Source organism: Cygnus atratus, chromosome 13, assembly GCF_013377495.2.
Source record: "Cygnus atratus isolate AKBS03 ecotype Queensland, Australia chromosome 13, CAtr_DNAZoo_HiC_assembly, whole genome shotgun sequence".
In the NCBI taxonomy this organism is placed as follows: Eukaryota; Metazoa; Chordata; class Aves; order Anseriformes; family Anatidae; genus Cygnus; species Cygnus atratus.
This window is the reverse complement of record NC_066374.1, coordinates 17604637-17611956: the sequence shown is the minus strand read 5'-3', so window position 1 is coordinate 17611956 and position 7320 is coordinate 17604637. Positions and strand designations below refer to the sequence as shown.

General features: G+C 47.3%; 1 non-coding gene across 1 annotated transcript; it reads left to right on the top strand.

Moving 5' to 3' along the window:
* Nucleotides 1–1643: 1643 nt before the first annotated feature.
* On the top strand, nucleotides 1644–1750 carry LOC118245640 (U6 spliceosomal RNA). The gene has a single exon (XR_004777912.1). It is a non-coding gene; the product is annotated as a U6 spliceosomal RNA (small nuclear RNA).
* Nucleotides 1751–7320: the final 5570 nt, after the last annotated feature.

Sequence of the window (7320 nt, the reverse complement as noted above, 5' to 3'; positions counted from 1 at the left end):
GGTTGTAAATCTGGAGAAAATGCACCCCAAAAAACATCTGGCTACATAAGGGAAAATCCACAAAATTGTTGAAAGGTCCTTAAATAGATGCTAAAAGCTTCCATTTACGATTAATATATGTATGCCAAAATATATGTTACTCATAACATGTTGTAAAGACAAGGTAAGTAGGTTATGAATTCACATCTGACATTACAATACAGTATTTAGACTCACAGAATCAATCACAGAATGGCCTGGGTTGAAAAGGACCTTAAAGATCATCTGGTTTCAACCCCCCTGCTCTGGGCAGGGTTGCCAACCACTATAGCAGGCTGCCCAGAGCCGCATCCAGCCTGGCCTTGAATGCCTCCAGGGATGGGGCATCCACAACCACTCTGGGCAACCTGTTCCAGCTCCTCGCCACCCTCAGAGTGAAAAACTTTCTCCTAATTTCTAACCTAAATCTCCGCTGTCTTAGTTTAAAACCATTCCCCGTTGTCCTATCACTATCAACACATGTAAACAGGCATTCCCCCTCCTGTTTATATGCTCCCTTCAAGTACTGGAAGGCTGCAGTGAGGTCTCCCCAGAGCCTTCTCTTCTCCAAGCTAAACAAGCCCAGTTCCCTCAACCTTTCTCCACAGGAGAGGTGCTCCAGCCCTCTGATCATCTTAGTGGCCCTCCTCTGGACCCGTTCCAAGAGCTCCACATCCTTCTTGTGCTGGGGGCCCCACGCCTGCACACAGTATTCCAGGTGGGGTCTCACAAGAGCAGAGTAGAGGAGGACAATCACCTCCCTCTCCCTGCCGGCCACCCCTTTTTTAATGCAGCCCAGGACACGGTTGGCCTTCTGGGCTGCAAGCGCACGCTGCCTGCTCATGTCTAGCTTCTCGTCCATCAGGACCCCCAAGTCCTTCTCCGCAGGGCTGCTCTCAAGTTCTTCTTCTCCCACTCTAATAAATACCTGGGCTTGCCCCAGCCCAAGTGCAACACCTTGCACTTGGCCTTGTTGAATCTCATTAGGTTCCCATGGGCCCACTTCTCCAGCCTGTCCAGGTCCCTCTGGATGGCGTCCCTTCCCTCTATTGTATCAACTGCACCGCTCAGCTTGGTGTCATCTGCAAACTTGCTGAGGGTGCACTCAACTCCATTGTCTCGTTGTCTATGTTGTTGATAAAGATGTTTGTTACGCATACTGCGTGCATTAGTGTAAATCCACCTCAGCTGGGCCACCTCCTGGGAGGGAAAAGCCCTAATACCCTCTTGATATTCGGTATCTAATACTCAGGTGTTTCCATTGTAACCAACCTCTCACCAACCCTTGTGTCCTTCCTGCAAAAATGTTATGTCATCCTCATCGTTCACCAAGATACAAGACTGCAAGGTCTTGCTCGCACATTCCTCACCCACAAGAACTGGCATGTTACATTCAGGTTCCTTTCTAGTGACCCCGGTTCCACCCCTACCCCCCTTCATACCTCCTTTAAAACTCTATCAATGAAACAAACCCCCATCCTAAACCCCTTTTATGCTGGTGGAAAAAGCTATTCACGTCTGTTGTAAGCAGGCTTGGTCTCATGTAAATTGACCCAAGGTCAAAAAACCCAAACCCCTGCCAGTGACACTAGGCTCGGTGCCAAGTATTAATCTGCTGGCTCATCATGCTCACTTCGGCAGCACATATACTAAAATTGGAACAATACAGACAGGATTACCATGGCCACTACGCAAGGATGACATGCAAATTCGTGAAGTGTTCCGTATTTTTTTTCATCTCTGGTGAGGCCGCACCTCGAGTACTGTGTTCAGTTTTGGACCCCTCACTACAAGGACATCGAGGTGCTTGAGCAAGTCCAGAGAAGGGCAACAAAACTGGTGAGGGGTCTAGAGAACAAGTCTTATGAGGAGCAGCTGAGGGAGCTGGGATTGTTCAGCCTCGAGAAGAGGAGGCTCAGGGGCAACCCTATCGTTCTCTATAGGTACCTTAAAGGAGGCTTTAGCGAGGTGGGAATTGGTCTATTCTCCCAAGTGCCTGGTGACAGGATGAGGGGGAATGAGCTAAAGTTGCACCAGGGGAAGTTTAGGTTGGATATTAGGAAGAACTTCTTTACCAAAAGGATTGTTAGGCATTGGAATAGGCTGCCCAGGGAAGTGGTTGAAAAGACGTTTAGATGCAGAGCTTAGTGATATAGTTTAGTGGAGGACTTAGTGTTAGGTCAGAGGTTGGACTAGCGGATCTTGGAGGTCTCTTCCAATCTAGATGAATCTGTGATTCTATGTCCAGTCCCTCATTATTTCCTATAACTGGAGGGATAGAGGAGAACACGACTTGTGCTCCCGAACCCTTGGCTAGTCTCCCCAAGGCTCTGAAGTCCTTCTTCATCGTACTTAGAGGAGTTCTTCCTATTTCATCACTACCTACTTGAAACAACAGAAGAGGGTAGTAATTCTAGGGCCATACTAGCGAAGGAAGTTTCTTTCTTACATCCTTAACCTGGGCCCCCAGGAGGCACCAGACCTCCCTCTGTAGCGTGTCTGGTCTGCATATTGGGCCTTCCGCTCCCTTCAGTGGTTAGTCACCAATAACAATGGCCCATCTTTTATTCTTTACTGAGGAGGTCTTAATGCAGCGGGTAGCTTGGTTAGACTTCTCTGACACCTCGAAGTAGGAAGAACCATCACTATCCCCATTGTCCAGTTGTCCTTGCAGAGCAGTGTACCTGTTTTGCAGGGGCAGCTGGGCTTGCAGAGCAGTGTACCTGTTTTGCAGGGGCAGCTGGGGAACTAGGGGAGTCACTGTGCGGGTGCACCTGCTACGCTTGGAACACCTAGCAGGGACCTTTTACCATTGCCCTCTGTCCCCCAGTTCATCACCATCACTGTTAGGGGGAGGAGACGAGAGGGGGTTCACCGTAGCGGGAACTCTTGTCTGCCTGCTGTTCCCCAGCTATTAGCTGCTTGCAAGGCAGTAGGGACTGATGTGTTTCTCACGGATCCTCTGCCAGCTGCCTAAGCCTCAGGGCTGGTAGATCGATTGAGCCAGTCCCTATCTCCCTCTCACTCTCCCTAATGCTCCTCAGCCTCTCCACCTCTTCTTTCAGGTCAACCACAATGCTGAGTAAATCATTCAGCTGGTCACATCTGACACAGGTGTTGTCTCTGTCACCCTGCACTATAAGAGCCAGGCTCTGGCACGCGCTGCAACCAGAGACCTGTGCACTCGCATGTTTGTGTGGGGCCCCTGTCTGGGTCTCCACACATTTCTTGACAACAGCCTCTTGCCAGGGTGCAACCATGGCAAACCAGCAGGCTTGCTAGTACTCTCTGCAGTAGCTTTCTCTCTAAAATTCTAAGTTGTAAGAGGCAGAGATCCCACAGCTGAGGAAGGAAGGGACGAGAAAATCCTCCCCACACTCCTCCCTGCTCCGCCTGAACTACCCCCCGCAGGCTGCCTGCACGAACTTCCAAGCCGGTCCTGTTTGCGGCACTCCCTAGGGACTGCTTTTATGCAGTTAGAGGGTGGCTGCCTCAGCGAGTGGCTGCAAAATGTCGGCAACGCCCGGTTTAAATGGCTCGCCGCTGCCGGCTCCGACTACGCCTCGTCAGCCTCCCTCACGAGGGCAGCCGTGTCCTGGCGGCTCCCTCTCGAGTGGCCTCGATGCCGGAAAAAAAGCCCTGCCCGCCTTGCTCCCCCACTCCGCTACAAAACGCCTCTGCCCCAGAGCCGATCGCCTCAGCGAATGGCTGCAAAATGGCGGCGACGCCCTACCTAAATGGCTCGCCGCTGCCGGCTCCGCCTACGTCTCGTCAGCCTCCCGCGCGGGAACTGCTGGGTTCTGGCGGCTCCCTCGGCTGCGGCGGGTGGCCTCCAAGCTGGAAAAAAAAAATTGGAGTTAATTGTAGTTAATCTGCCTTGTTTCTAGCATGGTAGCGTCAAAATCCATCCAGCTTTATACATAAGCCCAAATCAGAGGAAAAAAAACATGTTCCAGATTTAGGAAATAAGAACATCTAAAAGCGGTATTTGCTAAACTGTGTATTCGTATCCAAAAAGTATTTATAAATGTTAGTGGTAAAGACAAAACAGTCATCATCAGAATGTATGAAGCACATCACAAATCTTTCCAACAGCTGTTCTTTTACTGTACAAGTAATCTGTAAAAATGTCTGAATTTGTTTTCACTGCTTTGACTACCCACAAGTTTATTTTTCGTACTATTACAGCTATAAGTTTGTCGGAGAGTAGAAAGAGAGACTTAACAGGCTGTTCTGAGGCCAAGAAGATTTGGACAGCTAAACCTGCTATTAACCTACCAGTCCTTGGACAACATCATTATTCTCACTGAAATTAGGCTCAAACAAAAATGGATTTGGGAGGTGTATTTTGAATATTTTATCTGTGAAAACTTACAACTGCTTAAAGTACTCATTTCTTTTCTTGTGCTCTTTATTTTTATGGTTAATATCCATTAGCCAAAATGTCCTTTGTAAAACACAATTTGGCCTGATTTTAGGCCAACACTGTTATCCCTATATCCTTCTACCTTCAAGAAAAAGATCTCTTTGAAATTTAATTCCATTTTACCTTTCTGATATCTGCTACCTTCTTGATAATCTGTTTTTACACATATATTGAAGAAACATTTCAATTTGCTGTTCCTTGTTTGCATTGCAGTTCAGATGGATTTTGAAGCCTTGACTTCAGATTCCAAAGCTCCTTCACTTTAAATCCCATGGCACTTCAATCTTGTTGACATCACTAATTAGTTTCTGTAATTTTCTCAGTCTGCTGCTGTGGAATTAGAAACTTTAGTAACGTTACAACCTTTTTTTGTTTATCCTTTTATTTAATTGAAAAAATATCAATTCATGCTTATTTATTCCAAGGTTATCTTCTTTGACCTGCTAATAGCATACTCTCCTGTCGGTTCAGTGACTATCCAGTAAAGAAATCTAATGATTATTGCATCTGACAGTACGAAGTTTCTATCACTATTGGCAGCATTTGCTTCAGTCCATACATGCAAATGTAACGTCTACAGTAATGAAACAGATCTTAGTAGAATTCCTGTCTCTATAGCATTAACAATCTATTCAGATCTGTCCGTGGAATTTAGAGCAGAGCAAAACAAAGACTTAGAGATTTTTTTTTTCCCCCACAATCTTTCCCAAAGGGATTTTCTCATTTTGACCTCTGTTGTAGTCTTTTGTCTAAAACATGCCACACTGGAGTGCCATTGCCTCTCTTTCTTTGTTTTGAACCCACCTTCCTAAAAAGCAAATACTCTTCATTTTCTCTTTTCTAGTCACAAAGGATCTTAAGTGGTATTCTTATTATTTCCCAAATTATTTATTATTTTTTTTAGACCAAGATGACTTGACATTAAAAAAAAAAGTCTGTACGGGACAGATATTTCTGCAGAGAAATATGAATACATGTTATGGAATCTGATTTGGTGAAACTTGAGCTCTGACTATAATATTTAGTAGAACATTCATATTGTGTTGATTGATGCGTTTATAATATTTGTTAAGATATTGCCAAAAATGTTTAAACTGGAATCCAGGCTGAAAGCAAGTGCATTAATGTCTTGACATTAACAGCAAATGCTTTATAGAGTAAGCGATATATGTGCATGATAGTATATCATTTGCAGATGCCCCATAAATATATTTGAGACACCTTTATAAATATATATGAAACTTGAGAAAGTACAATTTAAATGAAATTATCTCTGCTTTTATGGTTCATTAACACAAAGGAAACACACAAAGGAAAAACACATTAACACAAAGGAAAACCAATCCTCCAAAACGGAGCAGAAAAAGGAGGGTTTATAATCTTTGGAAAAAAGGGCGGGCCGCTGAGGAGGACTACAAGGATGTAGCGAGGCTGTGCAGGGAGAAAATTAGAAAGGCCAAAGCTCATCTGGAGCTCAACCTGGCTACTGCCGTTAAAGACAACAAAAAATCCTTTTACAAATATATCAATGCGAAACGGAGGACTAAGGAGAATCTCCATCCTTTACTGGATGCGAGGGGAAACCTAGTTACTAAGGATGAGGAAAAGGCTGAGGTGCTTAATGCCGCCTTTGCCTCAGTCTTTAGCGGCAATACCGGTTGTTCTCTGGATACCCAGTGCCCTGAGCTGGCGGAAGGGGATGGGGAGCAGGATGTGGCCTTTGCTATTCATGAGGAAATGGTTGGCGACCTGCTAAGAAGCTTGGATGTGCGCAAGTCGATGGGGCCGGATGGGATGCACCCGAGGGTACTGAAAGAACTGGCGGAGGAGCTGGCCGAGCCGCTTTCCATCATTTATCGGCAGTCCTGGCTATCGGGGGAGGTCCCAGTTGACTGGCGGCTAGCCAATGTGACGCCCATCTATAAGAAGGGCCGGAGGGCAGACCCGGGGAACTATAGGCCTGTCAGTTTGACCTCAGTGCCAGGAAAGCTCATGGAGCAGATTATCTTGAGGGTCATCACGCGGCACTTGCAGGGCGAGCAGGCGATCAGGCCCAGTCAGCATGGGTTTATGAAAGGCAGGTCCTGTTTGACGAACCTGATCTCCTTCTATGACAAAGTGACGCGCTTGGTGGATGAGGGAAGGGCTGTGGATGTGGTTTACCTTGACCTCAGTAAGGCTTTTGACACCGTTCCCCACAACATTCTCCTCAAGAAACTGGCTGCTCGGGGCTTGGACTGGCGTACGCTTCGCTGGGTTAGAAACTGGCTGGATAGCCGGGCCCAGAGAGTTGTGGTGAATGGAGTCAAATCTGGTTGGAGGCTGGTCACAAGTGGTGTCCCCCAGGGCTCAGTACTGGGGCCGGTCCTCTTTAATATCTTTATCGATGACCTGGATGAGGGCGTCCAGTGCACCCTCAGTAAGTTTGCAGATGACACCAGCTAAGTGCGTGTGTCGATCTGCTCGAGGGCAGGAAGGCTCTGCAGGAGGATCTGGATAGGCTGGAGCGATGGGCTGAGGTCAACTGTATGAAGTTCAACAAGGCCAAGTGCCGGGTCCTGCACCTGGGGCGCAAGAACCCCAAGCAGAGCTACAGGCTGGGAGATGAGTGGTTGGAAAGCTGCCTGGCCGAGAAGGACCTGGGAGTATTGGTTGATAGTCGGCTGAATATGAGCCAGCAGTGTGCTCAGGTGGCCAAGAAGGCCAACAGCATCCTGGCCTGTATAAGAAGCAGTGTGGCCAGCAGGTCTAGGGAGGTGATTGTGCCCCTGTACTCGGCTCTGGTGAGGCCGCACCTCGAGTACTGTGTTCAGTTTTGGGCCCCTCGCTACAGGAAGGACATGGACGTGCTTGAGCGAGTCCAGAGAAGGGCGACC